This window comes from Trachypithecus francoisi, unplaced genomic scaffold (genome assembly GCF_009764315.1).
Source record: "Trachypithecus francoisi isolate TF-2019V2 unplaced genomic scaffold, Tfra_2.0 Lachesis_group10, whole genome shotgun sequence".
Taxonomy (NCBI): Eukaryota; Metazoa; Chordata; class Mammalia; order Primates; family Cercopithecidae; genus Trachypithecus; species Trachypithecus francoisi.
In genome coordinates this window covers 120,368,425-120,388,141 of record NW_022681455.1, presented here as the reverse complement: position 1 = coordinate 120,388,141, position 19,717 = coordinate 120,368,425, and positions in this window count along the sequence as shown.

Genomic DNA, 19,717 nt, shown 5'->3' with positions numbered 1-19,717 from the left:
TGAGAGCCAGACCAATTTAGGATCTATTCCAAGAAGTACTAGTTGTTTGAGTTTAAATAATTAATTAACCTTTGAAACTTAATTCCCCCAAATAAAAAAATAGAAACAGTAATAGAGCCAGCTCATAGGAATGTGGTTCAGACCAAACAGTTATCACAATGTTTGACCGGTAACTCAACGCAAGTTCACTATCTTTATTACCAGTATTTGCACCCCAACTCCTTTTTAATACACAGCTGCTCCCCTAGCATTTTTGCTTGAAAATGGGTGAGGAAAGGACAATTTATCCCTTTATTTCTAAATCTCATAGGACCCCCTAGGCTGCCCGACATCCCTTAGAAGGAGGGATCTGGTCATGGCAGTATGGGTTGAAGAAAGTTTCAGATTTGGAACTCAGCTGTCTGGATTTGAATCCAGATCTGCTTTTTAAAAGCTATCTGTCCTTCAAAATGTGTCTGTCCTCTCTGAGACTTCCTCTTCTAAAAAATGGGGAGTGATATCTTTTCCTTGAAGCATCTGGGGAGGATTCCATGAGATAAGATAGAGAAAAGCCCCAGCAGATGATAGGCAGAGAGTAGGTACTCAATGCATGGAGTTGACTTTGATGTGCTGATATTTCAGTTTTGAATAAATAATTATAAGGAAGTGAAAAACGTATGCACTGCTCTAGAGAACCTTCTACTAGGGAATAAAATCCAGTCTTTCTCTCTTCCAGATGGAGCTGAGCCTGGCACTCTAACTGGTTCTCTGGGTGTACTGCAAAGGTCTAATAAAAGGCACCTTTGCCCAGTTGCTTCAATTCTAGGAAGCTGTTCAATGTTTGACTATATTTCTCCATACTCATTTGAAAATGGCTCATCAGGTTAGTTCAGTTGAATTATTGCTCCTTGGGAGTTTTCCAAACCCTGGATTTCCTTCGGAGAGAGCTAGATTCTGTTCCATTCTTGGAATCCAGCTCCTTGCCCCTCTCTGTGACCCCTGATCGCAAATGCAGTAAAAATATCCTGCCGCCTCCTGCACTAAGAGAAGACTCCCTGGCCTCCTGCTTAGAGATGGAATCTCATCCCTTGGGATTTTCAGAGCAAGAATGTTAGACAAGCTGTCTGTTTTCCTTCTTCATTTCTACAGTTTGGTCACCGACATTTTGGTAGCAGATATTAGCAATAATGGGTACTCCTAAAAGTATATATGTGGTAAGAAGAAGAAAGGGAAAAAATATCATTCTATCCAATCACATTTGGCTCCTCCATACCCTATATGAAGTGTTATTCAGTAGATTTTGTTAAACAAACCACGGTGAAAGAACTTTCAGTACAATTCCATCCATGGTAACTTAGCACAGACTACATATGGGGGAGTCAAGGGAGACAGTGAAGAATTCTGAACCCACATAAACAAACTTCTTAGAATCAACTTTAGCAAATGCAGCACCTGGCTAGGGCAATTCTCGAATCTCCTAAGGAACACCAGAACAGGTAGACTGTTAGCCAGACTGTTAGACTGTTAGCATGAAACACATGCAATGTGTTTCATGTTCTGAGTTTTCTTTCTTATGAAAGTCTAGATTCCACTACCCAGTGAGAAAGAAAGGATGCAGGAAAGAAAATTTATTAGCAGATTGTCCACAAAGTCTCTTTCAAATAGTTTCAAATTTCACTCCCATCTCTACGGTCTTGAGTCTTTTGTCAGGGTGGATTGACGCTTTTAATTCCCCACCTACCTGTGGATAGAATCTAAAGTCTTCTTTGTACCAGTTGCTACATCAAAGGTTTTATTGCCATTTAATTCTCCAAGCAACCCTGATTGCTTGCCTTTTCTTATTTTTTCACCCAGTACTGCATTTTCAAAAAACTTCACATACTGCTAATTAATGATTCCAGATAATTGTTTCTAACTACTGCATGGTAATCCATAAAGGGCACCTCTTTAATTTACTTTCCCATTTCTGCAGCTAAGGACCCCCTGGTTGCCTCTCTGGCCCAGCAATCACAGGTCTTGGCTGCATGAAATCCTCTTAGATTCCCTCTTCTGGACCCAAGTGGGGATTCTTTGGGATATTCTGAAAGGGAACTACTGATTCTAATGTATATAGATGCTCAATTTTTGTGAGTTTATTCTTTAGATCGGTTTCACTTCTATAATCCTAAGAACTGGACATGAAGAGTCATGTGTTCTCACATCTTAGACCTGGCATTATCCAGCTTTCCCATTTTTACCAGTCTGATGAGTATAAACTTATAACTCATTGAATTTGGTTTGCTTTTCCCTGATTTTGAGCTTTGTATTATTATGTGAACCATTTGGATTTTTACCTCTGTGATTTACCTGTCATATTCTTTGCCTCTGTTTATTTTTGCTTATTTGTTTCTTTTTTTACTTTTGTTTTTATTTTTGAGACGGATTCTCGTTCTGACGCCTAGGCTGGAGTGCAGTGGTGTGATCCTGGCTCACTGCAACCTCCGCCTCCCGGGTTTAGGCAGTTCTCCTGCCTCAGCCTCCTGAGTAGCTGGAACTATAGGCACCCACCACCACGCCCAGCTAATTTTTGTATTTTTAGTAGAGATGGGATTTCACCATGTTGGCCAGGTTGATCTCAAACTCCTGACCTCAGGTGATCCGCCCGCCTCGGCCTGGGAGTACAGATGTGAGCCACTGAGCCCAGCCCTTTTTTTGTTTTGTTTTGTTTTGTTTTAAAGAGACAGGGTTTTACTCTGCTGCCCTGGCTGGAGTGTATGGTGTGATGCTAGTTCACTGTAGCCTTGAACTCCTGGGCTCAAGCGATCCTCCAACCTCAGCCTCCTCAAGTAGCTTCGACTACAGGTGCACACCACTACACCTGGCTAATCTTTTTATTTTTATTTTTGTAGAGACTGGATCTCACTGTGTAGCTCAGGCTGATCCTGACCTCCTGGCCTCAAGTAATCCTCCCACCTTGGCCTCCTGAAGTGCTAGGATTGCAGGTATGAACTGCCATACCCAGCCCTTTACCCCATTTCTGATGGATTTTACGATTCTTTTCTTGTTAACTTACAGGTTACCCTCATATATCCTATATTGGTTGTTACTCATTGTAAATGTTGCACATATTGTGTTTCAATTTTTTAATTTTTAGCTTCGTCTTTACAATTTTTCATTAAAAAGAAATCCTCAACTTTTGTGTCATCTAACACTTCATTTTTTTTTTTTTTCTTTATATTTGGTAATTTTAGGTCTTCCTTAGAAAGTTTCTCCCCACCTCTACATTGTAAAAACACTCTTCTAAATTTTCTTTTGTTAACCATATAAGCTTTCCTCTCATACTGTATATCATATGCATCTGGAGTCCACCTTTGTGTACTATAGAAATATAGATGTTATTGGGCCGGGCGCGGTGGTTCACGCCTGTAATCCCAGCACTTTGGGAGCCCGAGGTGGGCAGATCACAGCTCAGGAGATCAAGACCATCCTGGCTAACACCGTGAAACCCCGTCTCTACTAAAACTACAAAAAAATTACCCGGGCATGGTGGCAGGCGCCTGTAGTCCCAGCTACTCAGGAGACTGAGGCAGAAGAATGGCGTGAACCTGGGAGGCGGAGCTTGCAATGAGCCGAGATAGCACCACTACATTCCAGCCTGGGCGACAGAGCGCGACTCCGTCTCAAAAAAAAAAAAAGAAAGAAAAAAATATAGATGTTATTCTTCTCCATATGGTGAACCAGTTTCTCAATACCATCTACTAAATAATCTAACCATTCCCTATGATTTTTAAACCATGTTAAACATATTTCAAGTCCTCATTTATAAAGAGGCCTGTCTCCTAGGCCTCTATTCTGTTCACTGGTCTCTGTTCTCAAGCCAGAAGCAGACCAATTTTACGATGATGATTTTGTAGGAGGTCAACATTTTGTAGGATAAGCCCCTCCTCCATATTCCTCTTCTTCATAGTTGGCCTAGCTCTCTTGGGGGACTTTACTCTTCTGTATCCATTTTAGCATTAATTTTTCTGTGTTCCACAACAATAAATTTTTTAAAACATGTCCAGCTGGAGTTTTTTTTTTTTTGCATTTGCATTGCGTTGCGTTTTCTTTTCATCCTTTAAATAAAACAAGACGTTTTTCTTCAGGTGTTTTTCAGGTGTAAGCTGAGTCTTGGAGACATGCTCTCATTTCACATTGTAAGTCAAAGTGAAGGGTGTAACTCCAGTGAGGGACACTGGCGCTCTTCTCTGGACCAGCACTGTCCCAGGGCACCCAGAGAAGCCTTAGCTTTGGTGCTGGGTTGGGATAGTTCTGTTAATGCCTGATCCCTTCTTGAGTAATGACTCTGCTCAGGAAACTGTGCCTCAGGGCTCAGATTTCCCCCCATTTAAACTTGTGGCTTCTTGGCCTGGAGCTTGTTCCCTTCCTAAAATGTTTGTTAGTGCAGTGGCTTTTTATGGCACTTTATGGAAAATTAAGGGGTGGGGGTGATGACCGTATTCTGCAAATCAGCCCGTCTTTAACCTTCATTTACTGGAATTTGAGTCCTCTGCATACCTTGTTAGCAGAAAAAACTTCAAATATATTTTTTTCCATCCAAGCTCACAACTGGAATGTTCTTTACCTCTTAACTCAGGCCAGGACAAATGTGGCCCAGGTTCTGAAAAACAGCCTCTTATTTAAAAGGGTTGTACAGCAGCCTTTGCACAACATTTACGACTGCAGTTATCTACACATGGATCTGGAGGGGGCCTGGCCTGTGAGAATCAGAAGACAGAGGGCACTTCGTCCTGCAAATTGCTCAGGCGGGCAGTGTTGGTGAACTCACCCCTCACTCCCCTGAGCCCTTTTCCAGCTTTAAAATCTTTCCTGGGAAACTATTGGATTAGAAAGGAGCCCTTCAGAAGGTGGCAGTTTCTCTGCTTCTGGAAAAGGGGGTTAGGAGACTTAAGATACAACCTAGTATCAGATAAAGGGCGGGAAGTCAGAGATGTTGGCTGTGGTACTAGCAGAGGAACAAAGGCCAAAACAAGGTCTTCCAGACATGTCATGTTTTTCTTAGAACTAGGGCCTGTATTACACACAAATTTGAGATTATCTCCAACATTTATCTAAAATTAACTGTGGTTTTCAAATGAAAAACTTTTAGGGGAGGATCAGATAAGAAGGAGGCCTATTTATAATACTTGCCACAGGGAGGGAAAGGGAAGAGAAACAGCAAGAGCGAGAACAAGAGTGAGAGCAAGAAAAAGAGAGAATGAGAGAGATCCTTAAAATGATACTAAACATTATTGCGATACCATAAGCCTTAACTCTGACTCTCTTTCCCTGCCTTTTATGAATAACAGAAAAGAGAACTTTTATCCTGATCCACCATAGTTTCTTAGAGAAAATCCTGCTCCCAAGTAGAGTGCTGGATTTCCATCTCATTCTGGATGTAGCCGGAATTGGGTTACAATCATTCTGAACCACTGAGTGTGACACAAGTCAAAATCTTTGTTCCTAGAGATTGAGATATTAGTCAGTGATGTCTGGCTCTGAAATGGTTATTTATAGATTGGAACGACCTGAAGCAGCCAGCAGAGTGACAAATGAGGAAGAGGACAGAATCCAGCTGAAGAAGCTCCGGAAGATACCATTTGAAGTCTGAGTGCTTGAACTCGCAAAGAAAGCACGTGAGTACACACTAGCACTTGAGCTCTTCATTTTAAACAGAATAAAGAATATACTGCTATTATTGTCATTTTACAGATAGGGAAATTGAGACTCAACAAGGCTACCTGGATAGAAAGAAATTGAGCCAGAATTTCAAGCAGGCCTGAGCTTAGAATCTACACCTTTTTTTTTTTTTTTTTTGAGACAGGGTCTTACTTCGTCACCCAGGCTGGAGTTCAGTGGTATTATGTTGGTACAAAAGTAATTGCGGTCTTTGCCATTTAAAACTAGAGCCTGAAACTGCAATTAATTTTGCACCAGCCTAATGCACTTACCAGAGCTCACTTAAGCCTTGACTTCCTGGGCTCAAGTGATTCTCCCACCTCAGCCGCCCAAGTGACTGGGACTATAAGCATACATCACCCTGCCCAGCTGCCCAGCTAGCTTGTGTGTGTGTGTGTGTGTGTGTGTGTGTGTGTGGAGACAGGGTTTTGCCATGTTGTCCAGGCTGGTCTTTAACTCCTGAGCTCAAACTATCCTTCTGCCCTGGCCTCCCAAAGTTCTGGGATTATAGGCATGAGCCACTGTACCCGGCCCAGAATCTATGCTCCTAACTTCCACACCAAGTGACCTCTATTTTTATTTCTATAGCACTTGGTATAATTTCACTTTGCACACAGTATCTATAGATAATCATTCCACGGCAAAGACAGAAAGATCTAGGCATGTGTGTGTTGAGGGAGGGATGTATTCAAAAGAGAAACTCCTTGAGGACAGCAGCAACAACCGTTCAAATAAAAGACACCATCTATGGAGCACACAGTGTGTGACAGCCGCTGCATGCTACTGCACGTAATCGTCATAAGATAATTTATCTTATTACATGTGTATTACTACATGTAATCTTCACATGTTATTGCCTCTAACAAGTTATATATTTGCATATAGTCTCATAACTATGTATAGAAGGCCATTTTAGAGATGGAAAACTGAGGCTCAGAAGCAGTAACTGTCCTATTAGTCAGATTTAGCCAGGGTATGGACTGTGGAATGCAGAGGACCACTTACTTTTCACTACACCATAAATGCTCCTCACCACTGAGGCATGTCAAATACCAGATATCTCTAGGAACCTTATGGTATGTCTCCATTGTTTTTGCTTTTTCCCCTCCTAGGCACAGGTTGGCAAAGAACAAATGATCCCAAACACCAAACAGCCCAGTTGGAAACATTTAACCCACATACTTTCAGACTTTCTGGCATGGACCAACCTCTTGTCTTACCTTTGTTCCTGGCCAGAAAGAAATGGCATAAAAAGATGGACAGTTTTTGTAACCCCTTTGAGCTCTAAACCATGTTTCCTGTGCACATAGCAGATCTTACAGAAACCAAGCACTTCTTTTAGGCATCTATATTCTTAATGCCCTAAGTCAAGTGCCCAGATGGTTAAGACAACTGTACCAACAGAAACATTTTTTAAAAATATCCTAACACAACATGAAGTGACCATTGCGAATTCAAAGAAGCAGGCATATTTCTTAAAGGTTGAAAAGAGGTGAGTCTTTCACAAGATGCTAGCTCAAGGCCATATTTGCACAAGTATAGTCATTCCTCTAGCAAGGTTTTGTTTATCTGGCCATTAAAAAAAAAATTAAAACAACTTTTACTTTCGGCTGTTTGAACAAGAACTGTTTTTCCAGCTGTGCAGTCTAAGGAGGATACAAGCAGCCTGGTTTGGTTATATTTTTTCCAGAATAGGAGGAAAGTTTCCTATACAATTCTGCTTGGGCTAAACTGCATACAGAGCAGTTTATTTATACTGTTTTATCGCACACCTGTTTGGATATGGGCTATTTTCTGGTATTTAAACATACCATTTCTTGCCAATTGCTTTATCTTCAGAGTCCTATGGTTTGGCTGCAAATGTTTCTTATTAACTCAGAAAGAAACACCAATTCCTCCATGAACGTTATTAGTGAGGACTAAGATAACTTAATTGTTACTTGCTTCAAACATGTTATCACTGAAGAATTTTATCCCAGAAATCCATTCAAAATAAGGTAGAGGCCATTTCACTACACTTAAAGGGAAAAAAAGGAGTAACGAAGCCTTTTTGGAATACAATCCTTTAATAAAACATTGTTTTTCTTTAAAAAAAAAAAAAAGCCATCTGCTTATTTTGAGCTAGTATGTTGTGATGGAAGGAAAACATTGCCATTCTAGTCTGTAATGGGTTATTTTACCCACTATGGAAGCTCTGGGATACACAGATGGCAGCCTGAGAACTTGGGTGAAAGCCCTGACTCCACTCACATGACCTTCTCTGAATCACTTAAGCTCTAGCTACTTCTCTTATTTTATCAGTAAAACGTGGGTCATAATAGCTATCCGGTAACTAGATCATTTAAATCGACCCATAGATATTAAATAGCTATGATAGGATAAAGCTTGGTCTAGGCCCTGGGGTACAGAGATGAATGAGACAAAGTCTTTATATCTAGAAATTCACAATTCATAATCCTGTACATAGTAGGCCTCTCTTCTATGTTAGGGGAACCTGACTATTTATGTGTAGATTCATTAGTAGCTAACTATAAAGTCAAAACTGAACCTGTAGAGTTGAAATCTAACTGTTTATGTGAAGGGGTTAGTTTTATCTTGCAGCCAAAAAAGCAGACTAAAATACTAACATAACAAACTCTATTAGTTATCAATAGCTGTGTAACAATCCATCCCCAAAGCGTAGTGGTTTAAAAAAAATAGGCACTTACTGCTCACAGTTTCTGTAAGTCAGAGCCCTTGGGTGGTTCAGTTGGGTGCCTCTGCCTTAAGGTCTTTCCACAGGCTGCAATCTGTTTGCTGGCCAGGGCTGCAGTCTCATCTGAAGGTTCAACTAAATGGTGATCTTCTTCCAAGCACAATCATAGCTGTTGGCATTATTCAGTCTTGTGGAGGCTGCTGTACTAAGCACCTTAGTTCCTGGCTGGCTGTTGGCTGGAAGGCATTCCCTCAGTTTCTTGACATGTGTGCCTCTCCACAGGGCAGTACATAAAGAGCCAGCTAGTTTCCCCGAGTAAGAGGGAGTGAGGAAAAACGAAACCACATTCTCTGTGTAACAGCTATGATCGTGTAAGACCTTCGGTGTATTCACTTAGCTCCCTACGGAAAACTCTTCGAGAAGAAGGCGACTGAGATCGGTTAGCACTTAAATCCCTTTCACAGCCCCGGCTCCCATCGCCTCTCCTATGGCCTCCTACCTGCAGAGAAGCAGAGCAGGCACACCCAGTGCCTTAGGCGGGCCAAGCCTAGCACTGTGGGAGCAAAAAACATGGTTTCATCGTCAGGGTGCGCTATGGCCAGGAGGGTCCGGCTTTCGGCTCCCAGCCGTCTTCCCTGCTCCCGACTCTTCACTCGTTCTGAGGAGTCCCAAACCCAGAGGAAGCCTCACGCCACGACCGCCGCCGCCACACACAAGAGCCACGTTGCTTCCAGTATGGGTAAGTAGCATTGAGCCTGCGCATTAGGAAAGGCTACCTCTGACCCCGACTCCGGCTGGAAAACGGCACCCGGGGATGTTGGGTTCCGCGGTTAAGTCCCTCCCGCTGACATGCTCCGGAAGCTTGAGGTTTTACCGTTAAGGGTTCTCCTGTGTTTTAACACAGAAGTCTCCATGCCGTCCAGTTTCCTACCCTAGTCCTACCACACTGTACAATCGCACTGTACAGGGTGAAATGACCTGACTTGTTTAGAGGATTTGAGAAAGTCTTCTCTGACAGAGACTATAGCATAAAACAGGAAGATAAGTAGAGGCTATAAAGGTGAAAAGAAGGGGGAAAAGCATTTTATCACATGGGAACTTCCTGTGCAAAGACCCTGAGACTAGAGAAGGCATGACACATTCTGAGATCCGTGGATGATATGGGGACACTAGAGTAGGGAGGACAAGAGACAGACTGTGACCATTCTAAGTCACGGGAAGGATTTGGACTTTGATTTTACAGGCTCCAAGGAAAACAAGCCACTGAAGGGGGATGTAAGCAAAGGCATAATAGTATCAGCTTTTCATTCCAAGGGATCATTCCAGCTAAAGATCGCAGCACATAATCATTGTAAGAATTATTATGAATTTTCCCTGTTTCCCATTGCCATTGCAAACAGAAAGACACAGTTAGTTAAAGAACACATGGGCTCTGCTGCCTGCCCTCTTGGGGAACACAAACAAAGGCTCTGGACCTTTGGATTCAACCCACCAAAGTCTGGGTCCAAGACTCCAGAATTAGTCAGGCAGCACAAATAATAGAAACCCTACCCCCAATCCCTGCTGCCCTGGTCTGAGTAATATTTTAAAGATACTAGCACAAATCCTAATGTTATTTAGAGGATTAAAAACTTGATTGGGCTGGGCATGGTGGCTCACGCCTGTGATCCCAGCACTTTGGGAGGCCAAGGCAGGCGAATCATGAGGTCAGGAGATCAAGACTATCCTGGCCAACATGGTGAAACCCCGTCTCTACTACAAATACAAAAATTAGCTGGGCGTGCTGTCATGCACCTGTTGTTCCAGCTACTCTGGGCGTGCTGATACGCAATTGTTGTTCCAGCTACTCAGGAGGCTGAGGCAGGAGAATCACTTGAACCTGGGGAGAGGCAGAGGTTGCAGTGAGCTGGGATCGCACCACTGCACTCAGGCCTGGCAACAGAGCAAGACTCTGAAAAAAAACTTGATTGTGTGTAATAAATCTTGACATAACATCAATGAGGACAGGAGACAGACCTAGCATTCTTGAAGACCAATATGCTGGTCACGTTACTTACAATATTTTCTTTAATCTCTACACCATCTTCTTGAGGGTAGAGTTATCATACACACTTCTCAAATGATTAAAAAAACTAAGGTTCAGAAAGATTGTAAAATCCAGGACACTAACCTAGCTAATGAATGTTTATTTCAAAGCTCATTTTCCCACTTGGAGTAGAGTTTTTCTCAGATGACATTGGTGTATAGCCCAGTTTCTCAGCCTTGGTACCATTCACATTGAGGGCTGGATACTTCTTTTTTGTGGGGAGCTATTCTGCATATTGTAGGATGTTTAGCAGCATCCCTGGCCTCTACTCACTAATGCCAGCAGCATTACCCCCAGACATGACAACCAAAAAGATCTCCAGATATTGCCAATTGTCCCATGGGAAGAAAAATCAAGCCCTAGTTGAGACTCACTGGTATAGAATTTACTCCTCCAGTAAGGTGTTTAACTAGAGATGGCTAAAAATGGTGCATTTCACTGTGTTTTGTCATTGGCTAAATAAGGTCCCATGGCCAGAACCAACATAAATGGAGTGGGGAAATACACTCTTCCCACAGAAAAGAACTGTAGGTCATATGATAACAGGCAAGGATATATGATCCTCTTACAATACAAATAGTTGGAGAAGATAGTAAAATTACTAATTTCAGGTGTGATTCATATTATGAGAGAGTATAGTGTGCTATGCAAATGATATCAGAGAGAAATAGATTAATCTGGATGGTCAGAGACATCTCTGAAGAAGGGAGTTTTAAACTTAGACCCAGAGGATAAGCCATTGTTAACCAGGCAAAGGACAATTGTGTATAAAGGGAGTATTTCTGGCAGAGGGACAAGCATGTGTCCCTCTATGGGAAAATGTAAGTACCTTTGATGATTTCTCCAAAAAAATTAGTGGTCTCAACCAAAAGCCCTGATTTCCATCGATAAAATATGAAAACAACTATTTTTAGTGGTGTTATTTGTTTAATATTAATTGTGTGCCAGGATGTGTGATATAAATAATATGAAGTCTTGGCCACAAGATACTCAGTCTAGTTAGTTGGGCAGTAAACACACCGTTAAATTGGCAGCTAGGAAGATATATCAGAGGAATGCACCAGGAAGTGGGTGTGTTGGGAATTTGGAGACTGGCTAGATACTTATAGCCTGGGGAAGTAGAGGAGATAGAGCTTTAGTTTAACTTGAAAGTTGGTGTATTAGTTTGTTCTCACACTGCTAATAAGGACATACCAAAGACTGGGTAATTTATAAAGGAAAGAGGTTTAATTGACTCACAGTTCAGCATGGCTAGGAAGGCCTCAGGAAACTTACAATCATGGTAAAAAAGGAAGCAAGTAAATTCTCCTTCATGTGGTGGCAGGAAGAAGTGCAAAGCGAAAGGGAAAAAAGCCCCTTATAAAACCATCAGATCTCATGAGAACTCACTCACTATCACGAGAACTGCATAAGACTAGCCGCCTACATGATTAAATTACCTCCCACCGGGTCCCTCCCATGACACCTGGGGATTATGAGAACTACAATTCAAGATGAGATTTGGGTGGGGACACAGCCAAACCATATCAGTTAGGTAAAGATTAAAAGAATCGAGGGAAAGATGACAACATTTCTGTTGTGAAAGGTAGCAAAAGCAAAAATGGGGGAATTGCGCTGGAAGGAGAACTGTGAAGCAAAGAAAGGAATCTAAGAAGGAGGAGAAAAAAATTCAATGAGAAGACCCCTGCCAGGTTTAAGCTTTAAATGCCACTCTAAATTTCAGGGTTGAAGCTGATGGGTGACAGCCAAAGGAGAAAAAGGAAGGAGACTTACAAAGTAAAAACAGAGTGTTCTAGGACCTGCCTCTCAAAGTGACCGCCATGAACCACCAGCCTCAGCATGTGAGATTGCTGAGCCTCAGGTGACCCTGCAGAGCAATGAACAGGGAATCTCATTTTCACAGGACTTCCAGATAATTCTAGTGCTTGTCATAGTTTCAGAAACACAGCACTCGAAGATCAATTTGAATAAACTAAAATAAGAAAAGACGGCAGACAGGGAAGCAAATGAAGTGTCTTCTGCAGGCTTTTAGCATGACCTTCTAAGGATCTTGTTTGTGATTAATGAGAGACATGAGAAGAGACAAGTGATGTGAATGAAGAATCAAAAAGGCATGATACCTGCACGATTAGAGTAGATAATGCACAGACAACACAGAGAGTGGGCAACTGGAAGAAGGAAGAAGAAGAATGCCAGGACCATGATGGACGCAGGAAAGTCAAGGACAGTGTAGGGTGGAGGGCAGCTGATATGTCGAGAGAGAATAAGAAATGGCCTTTTGAACACGTTGAGTAGGAATTTCCAGGACAGCCTAACTACGGAGATCTTCAAATGATGTCGTGGAAGATCCAATGGAGGGAAGGGCAGCATGCGTTCCTCATGAAGGGAGGACCATTCTTTGGGTCTCCACTCTATTTTCAGTTCCTACAGCAGTAATGGGCATAGAACTGGCACTGAAAAAAAAAAGAAAAATGTTAATCAACGAGGAAGGGACACATAGAGTGATGCACAGACCACCTGCCTGCAGGTACCCTTGGGAGCTTATTATAAATGCATCTCTAGGACCCACCCAAGCCCTACTACTTCCCACTCTCTCAGGGTAGACCTTGAAATATGAACTTTTACCAAGCTAAGAGATTCTGAGACTTTCTCAAATTTGAGGCTTTCAATTATAAAGACAAAGAAATCAAAGCAAGGGAGGACTCAAGATAAAGAATTTGGATGATGTCCACCACTAGGAAAAAGAGGCATGTAATGAAGAAAGAGAAGTAAAGTGAACGCAAAAGTGGCTAAAACTGATCACAATCCATTTGGATCTTCTCGGCGTTCAGTATCTCACTTTTTCTGTAATGCATTAATAGTTGTATTGGTCCACTTCTTGGGGGTAATAAGCTTCATAAGTTTGCTACCTGGTAGAGAAAGGCTTATTTAATTTTCTTTTGAGCACCAAATGAAATCTACCTTTATGAAATAAGTTTGACATGCATTGATTAAGCTCCTAGTGTGTGAAAGTTGCGCTGAGGTCAAGGGATATAAAAATTAGTAAGATTCAGTCCCTGCTGTGGAAGTACCCATTGCCTATGTGAGAGATTCACAATAGCAGTAGCAACAACAACATCAACAGTCCATGTGCTGAGAAGTGGTCAAAGGGTGGATTGTGTAAGGGTAACCAAAGCATCATAGAGGAATGGAGTAAGCCTCTTCAGCAACCCAGGAAGGCTTCTTGGAAGTGGCGGCACATGAAAAATAAGCAGGAATTTTCTGTACAGGGAAGATAGGTACAGGGAGAAGGGTTTGGGAGAGAAAGCTGAGATCTGATCCCTGTGGTCCATACGGGTGTTTACCCATGGTTACTGGGCATGATGAACACGGACAGGCAGATGAGAATAGAGAAGAGGACTTAGGATTATGGGTGGAGCCCAGCAGACTCCGCCTGTTGAGAGCCATGAAGGTGGCATACAGGTGGGGCTGGGAAGAGGGCTGCCCCTTCCTCCCACGCTGCCAGGGCCTCCAGCCCAGTGCCTTGGAAGGCAGAGCCTGCAGAGAGGGAGTGAGCAAAGCAAGTCCTGGCACCCCCTCCCTGTGACTCACTCTTGGCCTTTTGAGCTCTAGCCTTTGCCGAGAAGCCAGGAGGTGCTCAGGGAAGCTGCTGGGAAGTGAGGCCTGGGCTGGCCAAAGCCACCTCTGCCCTCCTTTTCCATCCAACACGCAGGGACAGGCAGTAGACAAATGCTCCTGAGGCTCTAAGATGCCATCAATTGCAGGAGAAAGTCAAGAGACATGCCTACCAGCTGAGGCTGACTGAGGGCTGAGAGGTCAACTGTTATAAGATAGAGAAACTGAGTCTTAGTAATGGAATGGAGTTGCCAAGTCCATACAGTTAGATCTGAGCCAATTCTGCAATCATTCCCAGATCTCCCAATGTGTACCCTGTGTCTCAAAGAGCGTCACCTTCTGTCAAATGAGAATAAAGGAGGCGGACATAAGAATTCAGGCTTCAAGCTATTTTGGTTACCACTGGTTGGTAAACTATGTCTCACAGGCCAAATCTAGACACGACCATCTATGTATTGCCCGTAGCTGCTTTCAAGTTGCAGTGTCCAGTTGAGTCTTTACAACAGAGAGTATACAGTCCACAAAGCCTGAAGTATTTACTATCTAGCCCTTTGGAGAAAAAAAATAATGTGTCAACCACTTTTGTAACCCAATACTTCTCAGATTTTAGTGTGCCTGAGAATCTGCTAGGGAACTGATATAAAATGGTTGGTGCATTTAGAGTAGGACTTAGGAATCTGAAAGTAATAAAAGTCTTAGGGATTTTGATGTAGATAACTCAAGACCACACTTTGAGAAACGAAACTTTGGCCTATCCTTGGCTCAGGGGAGGCAGGGCTGACTCTAGGAGAATCCTGGGCTTTGGGGACCAGGTCTGCAGTTCAAGCTATACCAGGTGGTATCTAAAGGCCTCTATACAGATGTCCACAGCTTCTCCAGCTTCCGCAGAGAAAAGCCCCAGGAGGCCTCTGCAGGGTTACTCACTTGGAAGACATAGAGTCCTGGCCACAGAGGAATGATTCTCTCTTATCAGCTCTGTGACTCTCGTGGAGGCATTTTCTCCCTGGCCCTTACCATTCTCATCTGTAAAATAAACCACTCAAATCCTATTTATTCAGATGTCTTTCTGTCCTATGATTGCTGATCTTTTTTGTTTCATTCTTTCATTCTTTCTTTTTTTCTTTCTTTTCTTCCTTTCTCTCTTCTTTTTCTTTCTTCTTTCTTTCCTTCTCTTCTTTTTTTTTTTTTTTTTTTTCAGAGTCTCACTCTGTCGTCTAGGCTGGAGTGCAGGGGCATGATCTCAGCGCACTGCAACCTCTGCCTCCCAGGTTCAAGTGATTCTCCTGCCTCAGCCTCCCAAGTAGCTGGGAGTACAGGTGTGCGCCACCATGCCTGGCTAATTTTTGTATTTTTAGTAGAGGTGGGGTTGTCACCATGTTGACCAGGCTGGTCTCGAACTCCTTGATCTCAAGTGACCCTCTCGCCTCAGCCTCTCAAAGTGCTGGGATTACAGACGTGAGCCACCACACCCAGTCCAGTTGTTGATCTATTATAATGAATGATACACTAATGCTAATGTCGCTGACATCCCCATAACGTTGGCAGAGTACCAGGGAGTGACGATGTGACTCGGCATCTGCTTTCTAATTCCTGGTCTCAGGGGCCAACAGAGCTCATGAAAAGAGACTAAAGGGAAAGTTGGGGAAAAGGGAAACTTGTTGAGAAAAAATGAATAACCTTCACTGCCAACAAGCGTTTATTCACATAACTAACCATTAGACAATCATCTTTTGTTGAGAACATGTAATAAACCTTGTGAGTATAAAGAATTACTACTGGCTCTGCATTGAGGGGCTTATCCTACTGAAAAGCCATGATCATTTTGGCATTTACAATACCCATGGCTTTCATTTGGCTCAGTGGTTACAGAAAAAGAGAGGAATATTAATGTTTTGTGTTAATTTGAAACACTTAAATGTGTTCAATGTTATTTGTATTAGCCACAAAAATTTATAATAATTTACACACCCAACAATAGAGAACTGGTGTTTAACGAGTGAAAAACTTTCAAACCGTAGAACAGTATGTAGCCGTCAGAAATTACATGTCCTGTGAGATCTCCAACACTGATGTTTTACTGACCCTGGGAACTGGATCATTCTTTGTAGCAGGGGATGTCTTGTGTATCATTGGTTATTCAGCAGTATCCCTGTTCTTGAACCACTAGATGTCAAAAGCAAAACCCCTACTCACTCCCCCCAATTAGTTGTCACTAACTGTGACAATTTAAAATGTCTACACACATTGTCAAATGTCCCCTGGGGGATAAAATTGCCCCCTTGTAGAGACTTATTGGTCCACAGAAAATTTTGGATCATCCTAGAAATTACATACACTAGCATAGGCAAGAAAAACAAAAAAAAAAAATGAAAACTAGGCATAGAGTATGATCTTCTCTATAGAAAATAATAGTAGAAGGAGGATGAGGAAAAGAGAAAAGAACGGGGAAAAAGGATAGAAGAAAATGAAAAACTTAGTGACACAGAAAGGACTGGAAGGAAATGGCCCAAAAGCTTAAAAATAGCTGCTTCCAAGTGGTGAAATGATAATCACTTGTGTTTCTATAAATGTTCTGAATATTTTGTAATGTTCTGAAGATTCTACAATAACTGCATATGATTTCAATAAACAGGAAGAACATGGAAAGGAAACAAGTTAAAATACTGAAAACTTGCACAAAGATAGACATTATTTCTGATTTATTTAGGTGTTATTTATATTAGCTACAAAAATTTGTAATAATTTATACACATCTAACAACAGACGGCTGGTGTTTAACTAAATAAAATATTTTTGACCGAGGTGGGTGGATCATGAGATCAGGAGTTCGAGACCAGCCTGGCCAATATGGTGAAATCCCATCTGTACTAAAAATACAAAAAGTAGCCAGGCATGGTGGTGCACACCTGTAGTCCCAGCTACTTGGGAGGCTGAGACAGGATAATTGCTTGAACACAGAAGGCGGAGGTTGCAGTGAACTGAGATCCCAACACTGCACTCCAGCCTGGGGGACAGAGTGAAATTCTGTCTCAAAAACAAACAAACAAACAAAACAAAAACCTTTCAAACCATAGAATTATAAGCAGCCATCAAAAATTACATCTACAGTGATGGCTCTCAATATTACCATCTTATTGGGATTGGGAACTAGATAATGCTTTGTGGCCAGGGTGGCCACGTGTACCCAAGTTAAAATACTGAGAACATGCACAAAGACAGATATTATTTCTGATTTATTTATTTGTTATTTATATTAGCTACAAAAATTTGTAATAAGTTACACATCCAAAAATAAATGTAGACTGAACCACTAAAATCCTATTTATTCAGATATCTTTGGACTTCACGTTTCTGAAAATTGCTTCTTCGTTCGGATCTATCTGGGGCATGCTGTTATGGGCCCGTGTCTGTACTGTGGAGTCTCACCAGCCAGCAGGACATCTTTTGGTTCTACTCACAGGGAAGTTTTAAATACAGACCCACAGGATAAGCCACTGTTAACCAGGCAAAGGACAACTGTGCATAAAGGGAGTTTTTCTGGCAGAGGGACAAGCATGTGTGTGGGAAGATGTAAGTACCTTTGATGATTTCTCCAAAAAACCTAGTGGTCTCAACCAAAAGCCCCTATTTCCATCAATAAAATATGAAAACCACTATTATTAGTGATGTTATTTGTTTAATATTGTGTGCCAGGTAGTGTGATATAAATAATAAACAGTCTTGGCCACAAGATACAGTTTAGTTAGTTGGGCAGTAAACACACCATTAAATTGGCAGCTAGTAAGACCTATCAGAAAGTTGGTGTATTAGTTCTAGTCACAGGGGAGTTTTCCCTATTCTCAACTTACAGTGGGTTTGAATAAAATCACATTGATCTTGACATAAACTTTTGATCTTTCATCTCTATTGACATATCATAGAGACCCTAAACCTTTCTAGAATTTGCCCCAGTAATTTCCGAGAGGCTTCAGGGGATGTCCTATGGGATCATCAAGTTGTCCTTGGGACTCTGCCTAAATGCTGTTGATGATTTTTGTCCAGAAAGACATTGGAAGATGGCATCTAACCCACAATGTTGTTGCCTATTCATGCTCATGTCTGCACCAATGCTGCCTCCTCCAGCTGCTCCTGGGGCAGGTAGGCCCTGAGATGCCACACTACTTTATGTCCCAAAGCTCTCATGCTTCACTGCCTGGGCCAGCTGGTAGAAAAACAAAACAAAACAAAACAAAAACTCTGATTCTGACTCTACTGTCTTCATCCATAATTCTTGAGCTCTATATCAGAAACTGACAAGTATTTTTTACTCTAAAGGGACAGATATTTCTGTCTGTGTGCACTACACGGTTTCTGTTTCAGTTATTTAACTCTGCCATTGTAGCAAGAAAGTTAGCACAGGCAATACATACAAAAATGCTCACGAATGTGTTCCAATAAAACTTGATTTATAAGCTGGGCACAGTGGTGGATGCCTGTATTCCTAGCTACTCAGGAGATTGAAGAGGGAGGACTGTATGAGTCCAGAAGTTCAAGAACAGCTTGAGCAACATAGTGAGACCCTGTCTCAAAAGATTAAGAAACAGAACAACTTTATTCCCAGACTTTGAAACTTGAATTTCATAGAATATTTTCCTGTCATGAAATTATATTCTTTTTAAAAATGTTTAATCATTTAAAAATGCAAAAGCAATGATTCATTCATAGGTCAAATTTTTAAGTGTTAGGTGTGAGGCTAGATTTGGTCTGAGGATCGTAGCATAGTAGCCCCTGCTCTAATGCAAGGGAAGATGCCAGAAGGAAGACCAAAAGGGGAATTTGGATAGGACTTGGTGGGAAGAGTGAAGCAGAAAGATAGCATGGTTCATTGGTTCATGTGTTCATTCATGCAATGACAATTATTGAGAACCTACTATGTAGGTGTCAGGTACTCAGTGAAGTGCTAGGGTCAGAGTAGTGAGAAAGACAGCAAAGGACCCAGTGCTCACCACGCTTACTATCTATCAGGAAAAACAAACTTTGAATCAACATTTAAAACTGCGCTGGCCAGATGCAGTGGCTCATGCCTGTAACCCCAGTACTTTGGGAGGCCGAGGTGGGCAGAGCACAAGGTCAGGAGATCGAGACCATCCTGGCTAACACGGTGAAACCCCATCTCTACTAAAAATATAAAAAATTAGCCAGGCATGGTTGTGGGTGGCTGTAGTCCCAGCTATTTGGGAGGCAGAGGCAGGAGAATGGCGTGAACCCAGGAGGTGGAGCTTGCAGTGAGCCAAGATTGCTCCACTACACTCCAGCCTGGGTGACAGAGTGAGACTCCATCTCAAAAACAAACAAACAAACACCAAAAAACTGTGCTAAGTGCTGTGAACAGTTCCAGGAGTCCAGGAAAACATATGTGAGGGAGAATAAAGGAGCAATATTAGTTGTCTATCACAGCATAATAAATTACCATGAAGTTAATGTCTTAAAATAACACACATTTATTATCTCCTAGTGTCTGTAGGTTGAGAGTCCAAGTACAGCTTAACTGGGTCCTCTGCTCAGGTTTCACAAGGTGGCAAACAAGGTGTCCATTGAGCTGCATTCTCATCTGAAGGCTTAAATGGGGGAAATTTTCACTTCCAAGCTCTTTTGGATTGTTGGCA